The following is a 22,126-nucleotide window of genomic DNA, read 5'->3' as shown; positions in this document are numbered from 1 at the left end:
GCACGATCCACACCGCTCGGGTTCACGGCCAACGGTGGGGGTGCTCGCTGCCATTGCGTGTAAGGTGTTCCTGAAATGTGCATCAGTGAGCGGGACACGCTAGCAGAGTGGAGTGGTTGGTGGCCCTTCTGGTTGGCCAGGCGGGTGCTCCTGTCCTAACGGGACGGTGAGAGACAAGTGACTGCACACCTGTCGCGTTGTGCATTTGAACTGCTGGGCCACTTGTGCCAGTCTCCTTTCCTCGTGTTACAAGTCACGTACCGGGCAAGGAAACACAGCCGTTGCAGAAACAATTCAGTGGTTGAACACCCTTTCATCTGTCCCGGCGCCAGCGATGTCTGTACTAGGCTCAGGTGCTGAAGCACGTCGGGAGCCCCTGAGCTTTCGGCACAAGGCTGGGAGTGTAGCACCCTTTCTGTGCTGAGGAGCTCCTCCACCAAAGCCTTTGCTGTGTGTGCCTGCTTGATTCTACCAGCAGTGCACGAAGCATCACTAGAAAGAAGGCTGCCCTTTGACATCCACGCTTTAGGAGTCATGCCGTATCGTTACGTATCTTTCTTGATACAGTGCGTCTGTTACTGTGTGTGTGCTTTAACGCGCTGAAAACACCCTCTCCAGCCCCAGGCCGGGAGCCGGGATAAAGGAGGAGGTGCGGTCGACAACTCAAGGGTGAGCAAGACACTTTATCGGGGAAAGCAAAAGCCAGGCCCGCGCGAAAGGAAAAGGGGAACGCAATCGCTGCTCCATTGGCACGCCAATCAGCCACATCCAGAACAGACGGCTAGGCACGGAACAACTCTTGGGAGGCACGCATCATCCCTCCTTGACCATTCGTCCTGCTTGACACAGCTTTCATGGCTGAGTGACATCCGGCCTTGGCGCAGCTGTGTGGCTCTGTCTCTGGCGTGGCCGTCCCCTCTGGTCTCCCCTGCCTCCCGCTGATGAACCCATGGATGAAGCCAAGTCCTGCTCTGTGCAACACTGTTCGAACAGCAAAAAACGGTGTTTCCGTACCCCCTTTTCTGAAAAAAGCCTAACAGCAGCCGGAGACCTGCAAGCCCAGACACTCAACCCCAGGCCAATCCAACACTTAAAGTGCTCAGACTCAGAGTGTCCGGCTTGTGCACCTCTTCTTGGAATGCAATAATTGCCTAGATGTATAGGTGCGTTCCGGATTCACCGAGGTACATTTAGGCCAGGTCCGACTGGCCGCAGCCGATGCCCACCTGCATCCTCCTGTCCGCGCAGAGAGGGTGGGAAAGATGAATCTCCATCAGCGCGAACACTGGACGGGAGCTCTACCAATCATCTTCCACAAACTATCTCAACGTGCCGAGTGCTTACTTTGCTGTTGCAAACAGCGGTGGACTGCAGGACAAACGCTTCCCCCTTCCCCTTGCTCCTCCAGGTCACTTCTCTCCTTTTACCAGTGTCGACCTCACCTCCCCAGGCTCGGACACAGCCGCACGGACGGTTCGTCACAGTCTCCCTGACACGCCTCCCACAACCCTTCCCCTGCCCCGCACGCAACGGAGCGTGCTTCCCTGGACACATCAGCTGCCGCCATGCTTCCTCTCGGGCGGCAGGGAAGCTCTGCCCCACTCCTGGAGCACCACAGCTCTCCCGCTCCCCTCTCTGGCTCCTCCTCCGTTCCTCATCTTTCCCATCTCAGCCTGCCCTCTCTCTCCTCCTCTGCTCTCCCCTGCTCCTCCTTCCGATACCTCTGCTCTCCCGGCTCTTCTGACATTTAGCAGGGCCATTTTGACACTTTTCCTTCCTCTTCAACCTGACACACTGCTGTCCTCTTGTCCTCCCTTTGTGATACGTGCTCCAGCACTCCAACTCACGTGCTGGGCTCAGATTTGCCTGTGCAGGCCCCGCAGCTGGATCCAAAGGCGACTGCCTTGGGGCGCCTGGTTTCCTCAAGCCACCTTCAACCTCCGGGACAGCACTGGGCACCTGATCTGTACACGTGCATACGAACACACGGTGTAACATTGAGCACCTCCTGCTCCAGAGGAGATCCAAGCCCGAGCCATACGAGAAAATGACAGCTGCAAACAAGGCAATCACCGAGCGCTACGGAAACCGTGTCAAAGGGACACAAAATGGAGGCTCTCCTATGGCTGTGGACTGAACAAAATGGTGCCTCTGAAGTTTCACAAAATGCGAGCTCACTTGGAACGCGACGAACAAAATGGCGCCTCCCAGTGTAGTAGAGGGCAGGGATTTCCTGTCTGGCCCTCCTCCATTGGGCAGCCCGAGCGTGGGACCTCCCTTCTTCCAAAACATTCCCTCCTGGATGACTCTGCTCCACCACGCCGCCGCTGTAGTGGGAAGAGCGCAGGACGGAGGCGCTGCTCGGCCGCACAGCAGCAGCAGCTGCAGATCCACACGCCGGCGCTCACGCAAGCGTGGGGGTGCTCCGCTGCCATTGCGTGTGCGGTGTTCCTGAAACGTGAGTCAGTGGCGGGCCCGGCTAGCAGTGAGTTTGGGGAGGTGGTTGGTGGCCCTTCTGGTTGCCAGCGGGCTGCCTGTCCTAACCGGGAGGGAGAGAACAAGTGACTGCACACCGCTGCGTTTGTGCCATTGAACTGGTGGCCACTGTGCCCATGCTCCTTCCTCGGTGTTAAAGTCACGTACGGGCAAGGAACACAGCTTGCAGAAACAATCGTGGTTGAACACCCTGTGCTCATTCGTCCACGGCCTGCGCAGGAGTCTGAAGCTAGGCTCAGCGTGCTGAAGCACGCTCCGGGAGCCACCTGGCTTTCGGCCAAAGGTGGGGAGTGTAGCACCACTTCGCTGCGAGGAGCTCCTCACCAAAGCAGTCTTTGTGTTGTGCTGCTGATTTCTCATCCACGCAGTGCAACAGAAGCACACCTAAAGACGGCTGCCCCTTTGAATCCCGCTTTTAGGGTACAGCCGTATCGTTACGATCTTGTTTCTTGATACACGTGCGTCTGTTACCTCGTGCTGTCGGCTTAACCGGCACCAAAAACCCCTCTCCACAGCCCAGCCGGGACGGGATAAAGGGGGAAGGTGACGGTGCGACATCAAGGGCTGGAGCAAGACACTTTACGGGAAGCAAAGCCGGCCCGCGCGACAAGGAAACGGGAACGCAATGCTGCTCCATTGGCACGCAATATTCAGCCATCCAGAACGACGGCTCATGCACGGAACAACTCTTGGAGGCACCAGCATCCATCCCTCTTGCCATTCGTCCGCTGACACCAGCTTCTGGTGAGCGTGAATCCGCCCGTTTGGCGGCAGTGTGTGGCTCTGTTCTGGCTGTGGCCGCTCCACTTTGGTCCGTCCTGCCTCCTCGTGATGAACCTCACTGGAGAAGCACAAAGTCCTTGGCTCTGTGCAAGCACTGTTCTGAACACTAAACACGCGTGTCTTCCGTACCCCGTTTTTGAAGAAGCCAGTAAACAGCGGGAGACCCTGCAGCCCACACTCTACCCCAGGCCAAATCACAACTTAAAGTGTGGTATGCGAGTGTCGGCAGGCTCTGAGCACCTCCTTCTTTGGAAATGCAATAATTGCCTAGCATGTACAGTGCGTTCTCGAGATTCACCGAGAGTACATTTAGCTGCAAGGTCGACCTTGGCCGGCAGCCGGCCACATGCACTCCCTCCCTCTGTCGCAGCAGGAGAGGGTGAGAATAATGGGAAATCTCCATCAGCGCGAACACTGAGACAGGGAGCTCCTCACCAATATCTTCCCAGCAAAACTATCACGTGCACGAGTGCTTTACTTTTTGCTAGTTGCAACAGCGGTGGACTGCAAGGCACAAAACGTTCCCACCTTCCCCCTCTTGCCTCCCAGCTCACTTTCTTCCTTTAACGCATGCCGACTCACTCCCCAGTGCCTCGGACCACAGCCGTCAGGACGGTTCGTCACAGTTCCTCCCCTGCACGCCTCCCACTAACCCTCTCCCCTGCCCGCACGCAAACGGAGAGCTCTGTTTCCTCGGACACATCAGCTGCTTGCCATGTTCCTCCTCGGGCGCAGGGGAAGCTCTGCCCAGCTCCTGGAGCACACGCCTCTCCCGTCCCCTTCTGCCCTCCTCTCCCGTTCCTCATTTTACCATCAGCTGCCCCTCCTCTTTCCCCTGCCTCCTTCGATCCACTCCTGCTCTCTCGGCTCTTGACATTTAGCGGGCCATTGCACTTTCTCTCTTCCCACGCTGACAGCACTCTGTCCTCTTTGCCCCCTTGTGATACGTGCTCCCAGCACCTCCAACACGTGTGGCTAGATTTGCCCTGTGGCAGTGACCGCAGTGGATCCAAGGACGCATCCTTGGGCGCCCTGGTTTTCCTCAGAGCCACCTTCACTCCAGGGACAGCACCTGGCACTGCACTCGACGTGCTAGAACACACGCTTTAACATCTGAGCACTCCTGCTCCAGGGGCATCCAAGCCTCGACCATAGCGAGAAAATGAAGCGCTAAACAAGGCCAATCACCGAGCGCTACGAAACAGGCTTACAAAGGAACAAAATGAGGCTCCTCCCTATGCTTTGGACTGAACAAAATGGGCTCTGAAGTTCACAAATGGCGGAGCTCACTCTGAACCGCTGAAACAAATGGCGCCTCCCATTAGCTAAGGGCGGATTTCCTGTCCTGGCCACTTCCATTGGGCAGGCCCCGTACGCTGGATCCCTTCTTCCAAAACATTCCCTCCCTGCATGCACCTGCGCACACCAGCGCCGCCAGCTGTAGCTGGGAAGCTCAGCGGGCCTGCTGGCACGCACCAGCAGCAGCAGCGCACGTCCCACGCTCCTCTCACGGCCAAGCGGTGGGGGTGCCGCTGCCCATTCGTTAGCCAGTTCCTGAATGTGCGTCAGTGAGCGGGACCACGGCTAGCAGTGAGTTTGGGAGGGGTTGTGGCCTTTCTGGTTGGCCAGGCGGGTGCCTGTCCAAACGGGACGGTGAAGAACATGACCTGAACCTTCTGCGTTTGTGCATTTGAACTGCTGTGGCATTGTGCCTGCTTCCTTTCCTCGGTGTTACAAGTCACGTACGGCAGGAAACACAGCCGTTGCAGAACAATTCACTGTTGACACCCCGTGCTCTCTCGTCCACGGCCTGCGCAGCTGCTGTAAGCTGGGCTTCAGCGTGCCTGAAGCACGCTCCGGAGCCACCTGGCTTCGGCACAAAGGCTGGGAAGATGTACCACCACTTCTGCTGCTGAGGACTCTCAACCAAGATCTTGCTGGTGTGCCTCTTTTTCTACATCACGCATCAACGAAGCATCATAAAAGAACAGGTGCCCCTTTGACATCCACGCTTTTAGGAGTACATGACGTATCGTTCGTATCTGTATCTTGATACACGTGCGCTGTTACCTCGGCTGTCGTGCTTTAACCGCAGCCTGAAAAACACCCCTCTCTCACAGGCCAGCCGGGCGGATAAGGAGGGAAGGTGACGGGCGACAACTCAAGGGCTGAGAGCAAACACTTTATCGGGGAAAGCAAAGCAGGCCCGCGACAAGAAAGGGACGAATCGGCTCCCATTGGCACGCAATATTCGCACATCCAGAACAGACGGCTCATGCACGGAACAACCTCTTGGGAAGCACACATCATCCCTCTTGACCTTGTCCTGCTGACACCAGCTTCATGGCTGAGCGTGACATCCGGCCCGTTTGGGCCGCAGCTGTGTGCTCTGTCTCTGCTGTGCCGCTCCGTTCTGTCCTCCCCTCCTCCCGCTGGTGAACTCATGGATGAAGCCAAAATCCTTGCTCTGTGCAAGCACTGTTCTGCAACAGCTAAAAAACGCGTGTCTTCCGTACCCCCGTTTTCTGAAAAGAAGCAGTAACAGCAGCCGGAGACCTGCAAGGCCCAGACACTCTAACCCCAGGCCAAATCACAACACTTAAAGTGCTGCAGTACTGCAGAGTGTGGGACAGGCTCTGGAGCACCTCCTTCTTTGGAAATGCAATAGATTGCCTAGCATGTACAGGTGCGTTCTCGAGATGTCACCGAGAGTACATTTAGCTGCACAGGTCCGACCTGGCCGGCAGCCCGATGCCCACACTGCCACTCCCTCCCTCTGTCCGCAGCAGGAGAGGTGGAGAATAAGATGGAAATCTCCATCAAGCGCGAACACTGAGACAGGGAGCTCACTCACCAATCATCTTCCCAGGCAAACTATCTCAACGTGCACTGAGTGCCTTACTTTATTGCTAGTGCAAACAGCGGTGGACTGCAAGGCACAAAAACGCTTCCCACCTCTCCCCTCTTGCTCCTCCCAGGCTCACTTTCTCTCCTTTATACGCAGTGCTCGGACCTCACCTCCCACGTCCTCGGGACCCACAGCCGTCACGGACGGTTCGTCACAGTTCCTCCCTGACACGCCCCCACCTAACCCTTCTCCCCTGCACCCCACCGCAAACGGAGAGCTGCTGCTTCCTCGGGACACATCAGCCTGCTCTGCCATGCTCTCCTCCTCGGGGCAGGGGAAGCTCTGCCCAGCCTGGAGCACCACAGCTCCTCCCGCTCCCCCTCTCTGGCTCCTCCTCCTCCCGTTCCTCATTTCTACCATCTCAGCTGCCCCTCCTCTTCTCCCCTCCTGCTCCTCCTTCCGATCCACCTCCTGCTCCTCCTCGGCTCTTCTTGACATTTAGCAGGGCCATTTCTGACACTTTTCTTCCTCTCTCCCAACTGCCTGACAGCACCTGCTGTCCTCTTTGTCTCCCTTTGTGATACGTGCTCCAGCACCTCCAACTCACGTGCTGGGCTCAGATTTGCCCTGTGGCAGTGCCACCGCAGCGGATCCAAAGGACTGCATCTGCCTTGGGCCGCCCTGGTTTCTCCTCAGAGGCCACCTTCAACCTCCAGGGACAGCACTGGCACCTGCACTCTGTACACGTGCATACGAACACACGGCTTGTAACATCTGAGCACCTCCTGCTCCAGAGGGAGCATCCAAGCGCTCCGAGCCATAGCGGAAAAATGACAGCTGCTAAAACAAGGCCAATCACCGAGCGCTACGGAAACACGTGGCTTACAAAGGACACAAAATGGAGGCTCCTCCTATGGCTTGTGGACTGAAACAAAATGGTGCCTCTGAAGTTTCACAAATGGCGGCAGCTCACCTGGAACGCAGACTGAAACAAAATGGCGCCTCCCAGTGTAGCTAGAGGCAGGGATTTCCTGTCCTGGCCACTCTCCCATTGGAGGCCCCGTAGCGCTGGACCTCCCTTCTTCCCAAAACATTCCCTGCCCTGGCATGCACTCTGCATGCACACCAGCGCCGCCAGCTGTAGCTGGGAAGAGCTGCAGGACGGAGGCGCTGCTCGGCACAGCACCAGCAGCAGCAGCTGCACGATCCACACCGCTCGCGTCTCACGGCCAAGCGGTAGGGGGGCTCCGCTGCCCATTGCGTGTAGCCAGGTGTTCCTGAAACTGTGCAGTCAGTGAGCGGGACCACGGCTAGCAGTGAGTTGGGAGGTGGTGGTGGCCCCTTTCTGGTTGCCAGGCGGGCTGCTCCTGTCCTTAACCGGGACGGTGAGAGAACAAGTGACCTGCACACCCTGTCTGCGTTTGTGCCATTTGAACTGCTGTGGCCACTTGTGCCCAGGTGCTTCCTTTCCTCGGTGTTACAAGTCCGACCGGCAAGAAACACAGCCGTTGCAGAAACAAATTCAGCTGGTTGAACACCCCTGTGCTCATCTCGTCCACGGCCTGCGCAGCGATGTCTGTAAGCTAGGCTTCAGCGTGCCTGAACACGCTCCGGAGCCACTGAGCTTTCGGCACAAAGGCTGGGAAGATGTAGCCACCACTTTCTGTGCTGAGGAGCTCCTCCAACCAAAGCAGTCTTTGCTGTGTGTGCCTGCTTGATTCTACATCACGCAGTGCAACAGAAGCATCACCTAGAAAGAAAGGCTGCCCCTTTGACATCCCACGCTTTTAGGAGTACATGCACGTATCGTTACGTATCTTGTTATCTTGATACACGTGCGTCTGTTACCTCGTGCTGTCGTGCTTTAACCGCAGCCTGAAAAACACCCCTCTCTCACAGGCCCAGCGGGAGCCGGATAAAGGAGGAAGTGACGTTTTTTTTTTTTTTTTTTTTTTTTTTTTTTTTTTAGCACAAAACTTGGTTGTGCAAGCACTGTCTGCAACGCTAAACACGCGTGCTTCCTACCCCCTTTCTGAAAACCAGTAACCACACGGACTGCAAGCCCAGACACTCTAACCCAGGCAAATCAAACACTTAAGTGTGATATGCAGATGTCGACAGGCTCGGCACCTCTTCTTTGGAATGCAAGATTGCTGCTATCAGGTGCTTCTCGAATGTCACCGAGAGTACATTACTGCACAGGTCGACTGCGGCAGCCGATGCCCACACTGCCCCTCCCCTGTCGCAGCAGAGAGGTGGAGAATAAGATGGGAAATTCATCAAGCGCGAACCTGAGACAGGGAGTCATCACAATCATTTCCAGGCAAAACTTCTCACGTCATGAGGCCTTTCTTTATGCTGTTGCAAACACGGTGTGAAGCACAAACCTTCCACTTCCCTTGCTCTCCAGGCTACTTCTCTCCTTTATACGCAGTGCTGGACCTCACTCCCACGGCCTGGACCACAGCCGACGAGGTGACGTTCCTCCTGACACGCCTCCACCTAACCCTTCTCCTGCCCGCACCGGCGGAGAGCTTGCTTCCCTCGGGACACATCATGCTCTGCCATGCTCTCCTCTCGGGGGCAGGGAAGCTCTGCCAGCTCCTGGAGCACCACCTCCCGCTCCCCCTCTCTGTCCTCTCTCCCTTCCTTTTACTTCAGCTGCCCCTCCTCTGCTCTCCTCTGCTCCTCCTTCGACCCTCCTGCTCCTCTGGTCTTCTGCATTAGAGGGCCATTGACACTTTTCCTTCTTCTCCAACTCCTGACAGCACCTGCTGTCTCTTGCCCCTTGTGATACTGTCCCAGGCACCTCACTCACTGTGGCTCAGATTTCGTGGCATGCACGCAGCTGGATCAAGGACTGCATTGCTTGGGCGCCTGGTTTTCCTCAGAGGCCCCTTCAACCTCAGGGACAGCCTGGGCACTGCACTCTGTCAGTGCATACGAACACAGCTTGTAATTGAGCACTCTGTCCAGAGGGAGCATCAGCGCTCCGGCCATAGGGAAAAATGACCTGCTAAAAGGCAATCACGAGCGCTAGGAAACACGTGCTTACAAAGGGACACAAATGGAGGCTCCCCCTATGTTTGACAAACAAATGTGCTCTGAAGTTTCACAAAAGGCGCAGCTCACTCTGGAACCAACTGAAACAAAATGGCGCCTCCCAGTTAGCTAAGGGCAGGGATTTCTGTCTGCCACTCCTCCCTGGGCAGGCCCGTAGCGCGGACTCCCCTTCTTCCCAAAACATTCTGCCCTGGCATGACTCGCACACACCAGCGCCCTGTAGTGGAAGAGGAGGACGAGCGCTCGGCACAGCACCAGCAGCAGGTGCCGATCCACGTCGGGTTCCGGCCAAGCGTAGGGGGTGCTCGCTGCCATTCGTTAGCCAGGTGTTCTGAAACTGTGCAGTCAGTGGGGGCCGCTACAGTGAGTTGGGGGGTGGTTGTGCCCTTTGGTTGGCCAGGCGGTGCTCCTGTCTTACCGGGCGGTGAGAGAACAAGTGACCTGCAACCCTGTCTGCGTTGTGCCATTTGACTGGTGGCACTTGTGCCCGGCTCCTTTCCGTGTACAGTCAGTCGGGCAAGGAACCAGCGTGCGAAAATTGTGGTTGAACACCCTGTGCTCACGTCAGGCCTGCGCAGCGATGTCTGTAAGTAGGCTCAGCTGCTGAGCACGCTGGGGCATGAGCTTTCGGCACAAAGGTGGGAAGATGTAGCCCACTTTTGCGCTGGGGCCTCCAACAAGCATCTTGTGGTGTGCCTGCTGATTTAATCACGCATGCAACAAGCATCCCTGAAAGAACAGTGCCCTTGAATACGCTTTTAGGAGTACATGGTGTTACGTATCTTTTATCTTGATACCGTGGTTGTTACCTGTGCTGTCGTCTTTAACCGCAGCTGAAAAACACCCTCTCTCAGCCCAGGCGGGAGCCGGAAAAGGAAGGTGAGGTGCGACAATCAAGGGGCTGAGCAGAACTTTATCGGGGAAACAAAAGCGGCCCGCGCGACAAGGAAAAGGGACGCAACGGTTCCCATTGGACGCCATATTCGCACCAGGAACAGAGCTCAGGACGGAAAACCTCTTGGGAGGCACAGCATCATCTCCTTACATTCGTCCTGCTGACACCAGCTTTATGGTGAGCTGACTCCGGCCGTTGGGCGCAGCTGTGTGGCTCGTTCTGGCTGTGGCGTCCCTTTGGCCGTCCTGCCCTCGTGGATAACTCACTGATAAGCACAAAAGTCCTTGGCTTGTGCAGCATGTTCTGCAACGCTAAAAACAGTGTTCGTCCCGTTTGTGAAAAGAAGCCATAACAGCAGCGGGAGACCGCAGGCAGACATCTAACCCCAGGCAATCAAACACTTAAGTGCTGCGTACTGCAGAGTGTCGACAGGCTTGGAGCCCTCCTTCTTTGGAATGCATAGATGCCTAGCATGTATCAGGTGCGTTCTCGAGATGTACGAGTACTTTACTGCCGGTCCGACTGGCCGGCAGCCGATGCCCACACTGCATCCTCCTTGTCCGCAAGGAGGGGGGAGAATAAGATGGGAATTCCATCAAGCGCGAACACTGAGACGGAGCTACTACATCATTTCCAGGCAAACTATCTCAACGTGCATGAGTGCTTTCTTTTGCTAGTTGCAACAGCGGTGACTGAAGCACAAAACGTTCCCCTCTCCCTCTTGCTCCTTCCAGGCTCATTTCTCTCTTTATACGCAGTGTGGCTCACCTCCCCCGTGCTCGGCCAGCCGTCCGGACGGTTCGTCACAGTTCCTCCTGACCGCTCCCAACCTTCTCCTGCCGCACCGCAAACGGAGAGCTGTGCTTCCTCGGAACATCAGTGCTCTGCATGCTCTCCTCTGGGCGGCAGGGGAACTTCCCAGCTCCGAGCACCAGCCTCTCCGCTCCCCTCTCGGCTCCTCTCTCCCGTCTCATCTTTCTACCATCTCACCTGCCCTCCTTCTCCTCCTCCTGTCCCTTCCATCCACTCCTTCCCCTGGTCTTCTTGACATTTAGCAGGGCCTTTCTGACACTTTTCCTTCCTCCTCCAATCTACAGCACCTGCGTCTCTTGTCTCCTTTGTGATACGTCTCCAGGCACAACTCACGTGCGGGCTCGATTGCCTGTGGCATGCCACGCACTGGATCCAAAGACTGCTCTGCTGGCGCTGTTTTCTCAGAGGCACCTCAACCTCCGGGACAGCACTGGGCACTGCACTCTGTAACGTGCATCGAACACACGCTTAACATTGAGCACTCGCTCAGAGGAGCATCAAGCGTCCGAGCCATAGCGAAATGACAGCTGCAAAACAAGGCCAATCACCGAGCGTCGAACACGTGGCTTAAAAGGAACAAATGGAGCTCCTCCTATGCTTGTGGACTGAACAAAAGGGCTGAAGTTTCAAATGGCGGAGCTCATCTGACGCAGACTGAAACAAAATGGCCCTCCTGTGCTAGAGGCAGGGATTCCTGTCCTGGCCTTCCCATTGGCACCCGTAGCGGGGACCTCCCCTTCTCCAAACATTCCCTGCCCTGCATGCACTTGCTGCACACAGCGCCGCAGCTGGTGGGGAAGAGCTGCAGGACAGGCCTGTCCAGCCCAGCAGCGCGCTGACGATCCACACGCTCGGCGTCTCACCGCCAAGGTAGGGGTCTCGCGCCCATGGTGTGCCAGGGTTCTGAAACTGTGGTCAGTGGGGACCCGGCTAGCAGTGAGTTTGGGAGGTGGTTGGTGGCCCTTTTGTGGCAGGCGGGTGCTCCTGTCCTAACCGGGACGGTGAGGAACAATGACCTCACACCTGTCTGGTTTGTGCCATTGAACTGCTGTGGCCTTGTGCCCATGCTCTTTCTCGGTGTACAGTCACTACGGGCAAGGAAACAAGCCGTTGCAAACAATCAGCTGGTGAACACCTGTGTCTGTCCAGCCTGCGCAGCAGTCTGTAGCTAGGCTTCAGCGGCCGAGACGTCGGACCACTGAGCTTTCGGCACAAGGCTGGGGAAGATGTAGCACCATTCTTGCTGAGGGTCTCCAACCAAAGCAGTCTTTGTGTGTGTGCCTGCTGATTTCTACATCCACGCAAAAAAAAAAAAAAAAAAAAAAAAAAAAAAAAAAAAAAAAAAAAAAAAAAAAAAAAAAAAAAAAAAAAAAAAAAAAAAAAAAAAAAAAAAAAAAAAAAAAAAAAAAAAAAAAAAAAAAAAAAAAAAAAAAAAAAAAAAAAAAAAAAAAAAAAAAAAAAAAAAAAAAAAAAAAAAAAAAAAAAAAAAAAAAAAAAAAAAAAAAAAAAAAAAAAAAAAAAAAAAAAAAAAAAAAAAAAAAAAAAAAAAAAAAAAAAAAAAAAAAAAAAAAAAAAAAAAAAAAAAAAAAAAAAAAAAAAAAAAAAAAAAAAAAAAAAAAAAAAAAAAAAAAAAAAAAAAAAAAAAAAAAAAAAAAAAAAAAAAAAAAAAAAAAAAAAAAAAAAAAAAAAAAAAAAAAAAAAAAAAAAAAAAAAAAAAAAAAAAAAAAAAAAAAAAAAAAAAAAAAAAAAAAAAAAAAAAAAAAAAAAAAAAAAAAAAAAAAAAAAAAAAAAAAAAAAAAAAAAAAAAAAAAAAAAAAAAAAAAAAAAAAAAAAAAAAAAAAAAAAAAAAAAAAAAAAAAAAAAAAAAAAAAAAAAAAAAAAAAAAAAAAAAAAAAAAAAAAAAAAAAAAAAAAAAAAAAAAAAAAAAAAAAAAAAAAAAAAAAAAAAAAAAAAAAAAAAAAAAAAAAAAAAAAAAAAAAAAAAAAAAAAAAAAAAAAAAAAAAAAAAAAAAAAAAAAAAAAACGAAAAAGAGCCACTAAGGGCTGCACAACTTTGGAAAACGGCGATGAGGAACCGCGCTATCCGCTTACCCCCGAAGCGCCAAGCGAGACGAACTCCATTCGCAGACACCATTCAGCGCGACACCGCGGGCCCTGGCTTCCCTGGCGCCCATCCCCCGCCGCTGAACCTCGGACCAACCCCTTTCCTGCCTTCCAACTAATACGGTGCTCCGCCCTTTCAGAGGGCCCCGGGACCGCCCCGCCCTCCCCCGGATAACTAAGGAGACAAGTCAGGCTGGCACTCTTCTTGAACTAAGCTTTCGTGTTCGGGACAAATGCAAGAGGCGCCGCCCCACCAACCCACCTCCTTGCGAGGGGGAATTGGGAATCCTGCAAACTGAGGGGATCCAATTTAGGAACCCCGCACGGCCACTGCTCCCGTGCGAAGAAAAGATCACCGCTCCCAGGCTCACTCTTTTTACATCCCACACCTCCTTGCCACAGCGTTGCAAACCCCCACCGCCCTCCCTTCCCCTCCCCCAAGGCCTCTTCCCAACATCCGCCTCACCTCTCCTCCCCAACCCCACCCTCCCCCACGCCTCCCCCCCCCTGCCCCGCCGCTCCTCTCCTCCCTGCCCTCCTCTCTCCCCCCCCTCCTCCCCCGCCCTCCTTCCTCTTCTCTCCCTTTCCTTCCTCCCCCCCTCCCCCCCTCTCCTCTTGTCCCCCTGTTCTGCTCCGCCAAACATTGCATTTCCTTCTCCCCGCAGCACCCTGCTGCCTTGGCTGTCCCAACACCTTACTGGACCTGCACCCTTGCCGGATAACACACGCTTGTCACTCCGGCCCCATCCAGAGGCACAGCCTCCAGAACTCTAAACGGCATGACCTACAAAGGGCACAAGACACAATGGACTCCGCTGGAAACAAATGGCTCTAACACAAAATGGGACCCCAGAGAACAAACCTGTCAGATTCCGCTGACTCCCTGGCCACGGGCCCCTTCTCAAAACATTCCCCCCATGCAACCATGGCCCGCGTCGCCAGACGGGCCTCCCCACCCAGCAGCAGCACTGCGCCACCCGCACGGCCCAACGGACGGGCCCTCCCCCCTGCTCCAGTTCTGACCCAGGGCGGTGCCGATGGTGTGTGCCCTTTGGTGGGCCTGCTTTGGGGGCGTGCACCCTCGTTGGCCATGAGCTTCCTCTTTGCCGGGTTCCCGTGTACTCCGTCGGACTGCCTTGAGTTACCCCTGTCACATCCGGCGCAGCTGAACAGTCACGCAACCCTGACCTCTCGGCCGCGGGGTGCACCTTGCTCTGGACTCCCCAAGCAGCTGGGTGCCTCATTCTTGTGAACATCACAAAAGACACCCTAACAGCTTATAACACACTATAATGTTCATAATCGTTTTACCTCTCTTCTTTCTAACACCTCTACCCCGCGGAGGGAAAAGGGCAGCCAGGGGAAGACGGGGAAAAGGGCGCACGGAAAAGCCACCAACGCGCAAACAGACACCTCTTGGAGAAACCGCCACCCAAACCGGGCCCCCTTGGGCCCTTTCCCCCTTGACCTGCCTCTGGCCCAGCTTCCTGGTTCCGCCCCCGCTTGGCCTCCCTGTGACCTCCGGTGGCAATCTCTGCGACCGGCACTAGGTGCGCCAGTTTTGGAACGCAAACCCAAACCCCGGGAAAAAAAATAAAACAACCCAGCCGACACTTTCCAGCAAGTGTTAACAGGCGTCCAGCTCCCCGGGCCCAAAGGGGTGGGGGGTTTGCTCCGCTCCCCATTGCTTTAGCCAGGTGTTCCTGAAACTGTGCAGTCATGAGGGGGAAACCACGGTGCAGTGGGGTTTGGGGAGGGGGGTTGGTGGCCCCTTTCGGGGCCGGCGGGCGCTCCTGCCCTTTAAACCCGGGGAACGGTGAGAGAACAATAAACCTCCCACCCCCCTGTTTTGCGTTTGTGCCATTTAAAACTGCTGTCCCTTTGGGTGCCCAGTCCCTTCCCTTTTCCCCGGGTGTTACAAGTCACTTTCCCGGGGCCAAGGAAACACACCTTTGGGCAGAAACAAATTCAGCTGGTTAACCCCCCTTTCTCATCCGTCCACCCTCCCGCAGCGATTTCTGAAACAAGGCTTCAGCGTCCCTTTAACACGCCCGGGAGCCACCTGAGCTTTCGGCACAAAGGTTTTGGGGAAAAAGTAGCCCCCAAAACTTTCTGCTGCTAGGAGCTCCTCCAACCAAAGCATCTTTGTTTGGTGTGCCTGTTTTTTTCTACATCCACGCAGTGAAAAACAGAAGCATCACCTAGAAAAAAAACAGGCTCCCCCTTTGACATCCACCCCCTTTTGGGAGTACATGCACTATCGTTACGTATTTTGTTATCGATACACGTGCTTTCTTTTAAAACCTTTCGGCTGTCGGTTTTAAAACCCGGGCAGCCTAAAAAAACCACCCCTCTCTCCCCCAGGCCCCCCCCGGGCCGGGGAGCCGGGATAAAGGAGGGAAGGTGACGGGGGCCCAAAAAAACCTCAAGGGGCTGAGAGCAAGACTTTTTAAATCGGGGAAAGCAAAAGCCAGGCCCGCCCCCGACAAGGAAAAGGGGGAAACGAAATCGCGGGCTTTCCCTTTCAGCCAATATTAAAGCCACATCCAGGAACAGACGGCTCATGGAAACCGGAACAACCTTTTGGGGAAGGGCCCACCAGAAACCATCCCTCCTTGCCCCTTTCGCCTGCTTGACACCACTTTCATGGCTAAAGGCGTGACTTTCCCGGGCCCGTTTGGGCCGGAAACCCTGTGTGGCTCTGTCTCCTGGCTGTGGCCGCTCCCAGCTTCTGGTCCGTCCCCTGCCTCCTCGCTGGATGAACCTCACTGGATGAAGCACAAAAGTCCTTGGCTCTGTGCAAGCACTGTTCTGCAACAGCTAAAAACACGCGTGTCTTCCGTACCCCCGTTTTCGTGAAAAGAAGCCAGTAACCAGCAGCCGGGAGACCCTGCAAGGCCCAGACACTCTAACCCCCAGGCCAAATCACAACACTTAAAGTGCTGCAGTACTGCAGAGTGTCGGACAGGCTCTGGAGCACCTCCTTCTTTGGAAATGCAATAGATTGCCTAGCATGTATCAGGTGCGTTCTCGAGATGTCACCGAGAGTACATTTAGCTGCACAGGTCCGACCTTGGCCGGCAGCCCGATGCCCACACTGCCACTCCCTCCCTCTGTCCGCAGCAGGAGAGGGTGGAGAATAAGATGGGAAATCTCCATCAAGCGCGAACACTGAGACAGGGAGCTCACTCACCAATCATCTTCCCAGGCAAAACTATCTCAACGTGCACTGAGTGCCTTTACTTTATTGCTAGTTGCAAACAGCGGTGGACTGCAAGGCACAAAAACGCTTCCCACCTCTCCCCCTCTTGCTCCTTCCCAGGCTCACTTTCTCTCCTTTATACGCAGTGCTCGGACCTCACCTCCCCACGTGCCTCGGGACCCACAGCCGTCACGGACGGTTCGTCACAGTTCCTCCCCTGACACGCCTCCCACCTAACCCTTCTCCCCTGCACCCGCACCGGCAAACGGAGAGCTGCTGCTTCCCTCGGGACACATCAGCCTGCTCTGCCATGCTCTCCTCCTCGGGCGGCAGGGGAAGCTCTGCCCCAGCTCCTGGAGCACCACAGCCTCCTCCCGCTCCCCCCTCTCTGGCTCCTCCTCCTCCCGTTCCTCATCTTTCTACCATCTCAGCCTGCCCTCCTCTTGCTCCTCCTCCTGCTCCTCCTTCCGATCCACCTCCTGCTCCTCCTCGGCTCTTCTTGACATTTAGCAGGGCCATTTCTGACACTTTTCCTTCCTCTCTCCCAACTGCCTGACAGCACCTGCTGTCCTCTTTGTCCTCCCTTTGTGATACGTGCTCCCAGGCACCTCCAACTCACGTGCTGGGCTCAGATTTGCCCTGTGGCAGTGCCACCGCAGCTGGATCCAAAGGACTGCATCTGCCTTGGGGCCGCCCTGGTTTCTCCTCAGAGGCCACCTTCAACCTCCAGGGACAGCACCTGGGCACCTGCACTCTGTACACGTGCATACGAACACACGGCTTGTAACATCTGAGCACCTCCTGCTCCAGAGGGAGCATCCAAGCGCTCCGAGCCATAGCGGAGAAAATGACAGCTGCTAAAACAAGGGCCAATCACCGAGCGCTACGGAAACACGTGGCTTACAAAGGGACACAAAATGGAGGCTCCTCCCTATGGCTTGTGGACTGAAACAAAATGGTGCCTCTGAAGTTTCACAAAATGGCGGCAGCTCACTCTGGAACGCAGACTGAAACAAAATGGCGCCTCCCAGTGTAGCTAGAGGGCAGGGATTTCCTGTCCTGGCCACTCCTCCCATTGGGCAGGCCCCGTAGCGCTGGGACCTCCCCTTCCTTCCCAAAACATTCCCTGCCCTGGCATGCACTCTGCATGCACACCAGCGCCGCCAGCTGGTAGCTGGGAAGAGCTGCAGGACGGAGGCGCTGCTCGGCACAGCACCAGCAGCAGCAGCTGCACGATCCACACCGCTCGGCGTCTCACCGGCCAAGCGGTAGGGGGTGCTCCGCTGCCCATTGCGTGTAGCCAGGTGTTCCTGAAACTGTGCAGTCAGTGAGCGGGACCACGGCTAGCAGTGAGTTTGGGGAGGTGGTTGGTGGCCCCTTTCTGGTTGGCCAGGCGGGCTGCTCCTGTCCTTAACCGGGACGGTGAGAGAACAAGTGACCTGCACACCCTGTCTGCGTTTGTGCCATTTGAACTGCTGTGGCCACTTGTGCCCAGTGCTTCCTTTCCTCGGTGTTACAAGTCACGTACCGGGCAAGGAAACACAGCCGTTGCAGAAACAAATTCAGCTGGTTGAACACCCCTGTGCTCATCTCGTCCACGGCCTGCGCAGCGATGTCTGTAAGCTAGGCTTCAGCGTGCCTGAAGCACGCTCCGGGAGCCACCTGAGCTTTCGGCACAAAGGCTGGGGAAGATGTAGCCACCACTTTCTGCTGCTGAGGAGCTCCTCCAACCAAAGCAGTCTTTGCTGTGTGTGCCTGCTTGATTTCTACATCCACGCAGTGCAACAGAAGCATCACCTAGAAAGAACAGGCTGCCCCTTTGACATCCACGCTTTTAGGAGTACATGCACGTATCGTTACGTATCTTGTTATCTTGATACACGTGCGTCTGTTACCTCGTGCTGTCGTGCTTTAACCCGGCAGCCTGAAAAACACCCCTCTCTCACAGGCCCCAGGCCGGGAGCCGGGATAAAGGAGGGAAGGTGACGGTGCGACAACTCAAGGGGCTGAGAGCAAGACACTTTATCGGGGAAAGCAAAAGCCAGGCCCGCGCGACAAGGAAAACGGGGAACGCAATCGCTGCTTCCCATTGGCACGCCAATATTCAGCCACATCCAGGAACAGACGGCTCATGGCACGGAACAACCTCTTGGGAAGGCACCAGCATCCATCCCTCCTTGACCCATTCGTCCTGCTTGACACCAGCTTTCATGGCTGAGCGTGACATCCCGGCCCGTTTGGGCCGGCAGCTGTGTGGCTCTGTCTCCTGGCTGTGGCCGCTCCCAGCTTCTGGTCCGTCCCCTGCCTCCTCGCTGGATGAACCTCACTGGATGAAGCACAAAAGTCCTTGGCTCTGTGCAAGCACTGTTCTGCAACAGCTAAAAACACGCGTGTCTTCCGTACCCCCGTTTTCGTGAAAAGAAGCCAGTAACCAGCAGCCGGGAGACCCTGCAAGGCCCAGACACTCTAACCCCCAGGCCAAATCACAACACTTAAAGTGCTGCAGTACTGCAGAGTGTCGGACAGGCTCTGGAGCACCTCCTTCTTTGGAAATGCAATAGATTGCCTAGCATGTATCAGGTGCGTTCTCGAGATGTCACCGAGAGTACATTTAGCTGCACAGGTCCGACCTTGGCCGGCAGCCCGATGCCCACACTGCCACTCCCTCCCTCTGTCCGCAGCAGGAGAGGGTGGAGAATAAGATGGGAAATCTCCATCAAGCGCGAACACTGAGACAGGGAGCTCACTCACCAATCATCTTCCCAGGCAAAACTATCTCAACGTGCACTGAGTGCCTTTACTTTATTGCTAGTTGCAAACAGCGGTGGACTGCAAGGCACAAAAACGCTTCCCACCTCTCCCCCTCTTGCTCCTTCCCAGGCTCACTTTCTCTCCTTTATACGCAGTGCTCGGACCTCACCTCCCCACGTGCCTCGGGACCCACAGCCGTCACGGACGGTTCGTCACAGTTCCTCCCCTGACACGCCTCCCACCTAACCCTTCTCCCTGCACCCGCACCGGCAAACGGAGAGCTGCTGCTTCCCTCGGGACACATCAGCCTGCTCTGCCATGCTCTCCTCCTCGGGCGGCAGGGGAAGCTCTGCCCCAGCTCCTGGAGCACCACAGCCTCCTCCCGCTCCCCCCTCTCTGGCTCCTCCTCCTCCCGTTCCTCATCTTTCTACCATCTCAGCCTGCCCCTCCTCTTGCTCCTCCTCCTGCTCCTCCTTCCGATCCACCTCCTGCTCCTCCTCGGCTCTTCTTGACATTTAGCAGGGCCATTTCTGACACTTTTCCTTCCCTCTCTCCCAACTGCCTGACAGCACCTGCTGTCCTCTTTGTCCTCCCTTTGTGATACGTGCTCCCAGGCACCTCCAACTCACGTGCTGGGCTCAGATTTGCCCTGTGGCAGTGCCACCGCAGCTGGATCCAAAGGACTGCATCTGCCTTGGGGCCGCCCTGGTTTCTCCTCAGAGGCCACCTTCAACCTCCAGGGACAGCACCTGGGCACCTGCACTCTGTACACGTGCATACGAACACACGGCTTGTAACATCTGAGCACCTCCTGCTCCAGAGGGAGCATCCAAGCGCTCCGAGCCATAGCGGAGAAAATGACAGCTGCTAAAACAAGGGCCAATCACCGAGCGCTACGGAAACACGTGGCTTACAAAGGGACACAAAATGGAGGCTCCTCCCTATGGCTTGTGGACTGAAACAAAATGGTGCCTCTGAAGTTTCACAAAATGGCGGCAGCTCACTCTGGAACGCAGACTGAAACAAAATGGCGCCTCCCAGTGTAGCTAGAGGGCAGGGATTTCCTGTCCTGGCCACTCCTCCCATTGGGCAGGCCCCGTAGCGCTGGGACCTCCCCTTCCTTCCCAAAACATTCCCTGCCCTGGCATGCACTCTGCATGCACACCAGCGCCGCCAGCTGGTAGCTGGGAAGAGCTGCAGGACGGAGGCGCTGCTCGGCACAGCACCAGCAGCAGCAGCTGCACGATCCACACCGCTCGGCGTCTCACCGGCCAAGCGGTAGGGGGTGCTCCGCTGCCCATTGCGTGTAGCCAGGTGTTCCTGAAACTGTGCAGTCAGTGAGCGGGACCACGGCTAGCAGTGAGTTTGGGGAGGTGGTTGGTGGCCCCTTTCTGGTTGGCCAGGCGGGCTGCTCCTGTCCTTAACCGGGACGGTGAGAGAACAAGTGACCTGCACACCCTGTCTGCGTTTGTGCCATTTGAACTGCTGTGGCCACTTGTGCCCAGGTGCTTCCTTTCCTCGGTGTTACAAGTCACGTACCGGGCAAGGAAACACAGCCGTTGCAGAAACAAATTCAGCTGGTTGAACACCCCTGTGCTCATCTCGTCCACGGCCTGCGCAGCGATGTCTGTAAGCTAGGCTTCAGCGTGCCTGAAGCACGCTCCGGGAGCCACCTGAGCTTTCGGCACAAAGGCTGGGGAAGATGTAGCCACCACTTTCTGCTGCTGAGGAGCTCCTCCAACCAAAGCAGTCTTTGCTGTGTGTGCCTGCTTGATTTCTACATCCACGCAGTGCAACAGAAGCATCACCTAGAAAGAACAGGCTGCCCCTTTGACATCCACGCTTTTAGGAGTACATGCACGTATCGTTACGTATCTTGTTATCTTGATACACGTGCGTCTGTTACCTCGTGCTGTCGTGCTTTAACCCGGCAGCCTGAAAAACACCCCTCTCTCACAGGCCCCAGGCCGGGAGCCGGGATAAAGGAGGGAAGGTGACGGTGCGACAACTCAAGGGGCTGAGAGCAAGACACTTTATCGGGGAAAGCAAAAGCCAGGCCCGCGCGACAAGGAAAACGGGGAACGCAATCGCTGCTTCCCATTGGCACGCCAATATTCAGCCACATCCAGGAACAGACGGCTCATGGCACGGAACAACCTCTTGGGAAGGCACCAGCATCCATCCCTCCTTGACCCATTCGTCCTGCTTGACACCAGCTTTCATGGCTGAGCGTGACATCCCGGCCCGTTTGGGCCGGCAGCTGTGTGGCTCTGTCTCCTGGCTGTGGCCGCTCCCAGCTTCTGGTCCGTCCCCTGCCTCCTCGCTGGATGAACCTCACTGGATGAAGCACAAAAGTCCTTGGCTCTGTGCAAGCACTGTTCTGCAACAGCTAAAAACACGCGTGTCTTCCGTACCCCCGTTTTCGTGAAAAGAAGCCAGTAACCAGCAGCCGGGAGACCCTGCAAGGCCCAGACACTCTAACCCCCAGGCCAAATCACAACACTTAAAGTGCTGCAGTACTGCAGAGTGTCGGACAGGCTCTGGAGCACCTCCTTCTTTGGAAATGCAATAGATTGCCTAGCATGTATCAGGTGCGTTCTCGAGATGTCACCGAGAGTACATTTAGCTGCACAGGTCCGACCTTGGCCGGCAGCCCGATGCCCACACTGCCACTCCCTCCCTCTGTCCGCAGCAGGAGAGGGTGGAGAATAAGATGGGAAATCTCCATCAAGCGCGAACACTGAGACAGGGAGCTCACTCACCAATCATCTTCCCAGGCAAAACTATCTCAACGTGCACTGAGTGCCTTTACTTTATTGCTAGTTGCAAACAGCGGTGGACTGCAAGGCACAAAAACGCTTCCCACCTCTCCCCCTCTTGCTCCTTCCCAGGCTCACTTTCTCTCCTTTATACGCAGTGCTCGGACCTCACCTCCCCACGTGCCTCGGGACCCACAGCCGTCACGGACGGTTCGTCACAGTTCCTCCCCTGACACGCCTCCCACCTAACCCTTCTCCCCTGCACCCGCACCGGCAAACGGAGAGCTGCTGCTTCCCTCGGGACACATCAGCCTGCTCTGCCATGCTCTCCTCCTCGGGCGGCAGGGGAAGCTCTGCCCCAGCTCCTGGAGCACCACAGCCTCCTCCCGCTCCCCCTCTCTGGCTCCTCCTCCT

The sequence above is a fragment of the Meleagris gallopavo genome, chromosome Z (genome assembly GCF_905368555.1).
Source record: "Meleagris gallopavo chromosome Z, MGAL_WU_HG_1.1, whole genome shotgun sequence".
In the NCBI taxonomy this organism is placed as follows: Eukaryota; Metazoa; Chordata; class Aves; order Galliformes; family Phasianidae; genus Meleagris; species Meleagris gallopavo.
The sequence above is the reverse complement of the archived record's forward strand: the minus strand, read 5'-3'. Positions refer to the sequence as shown.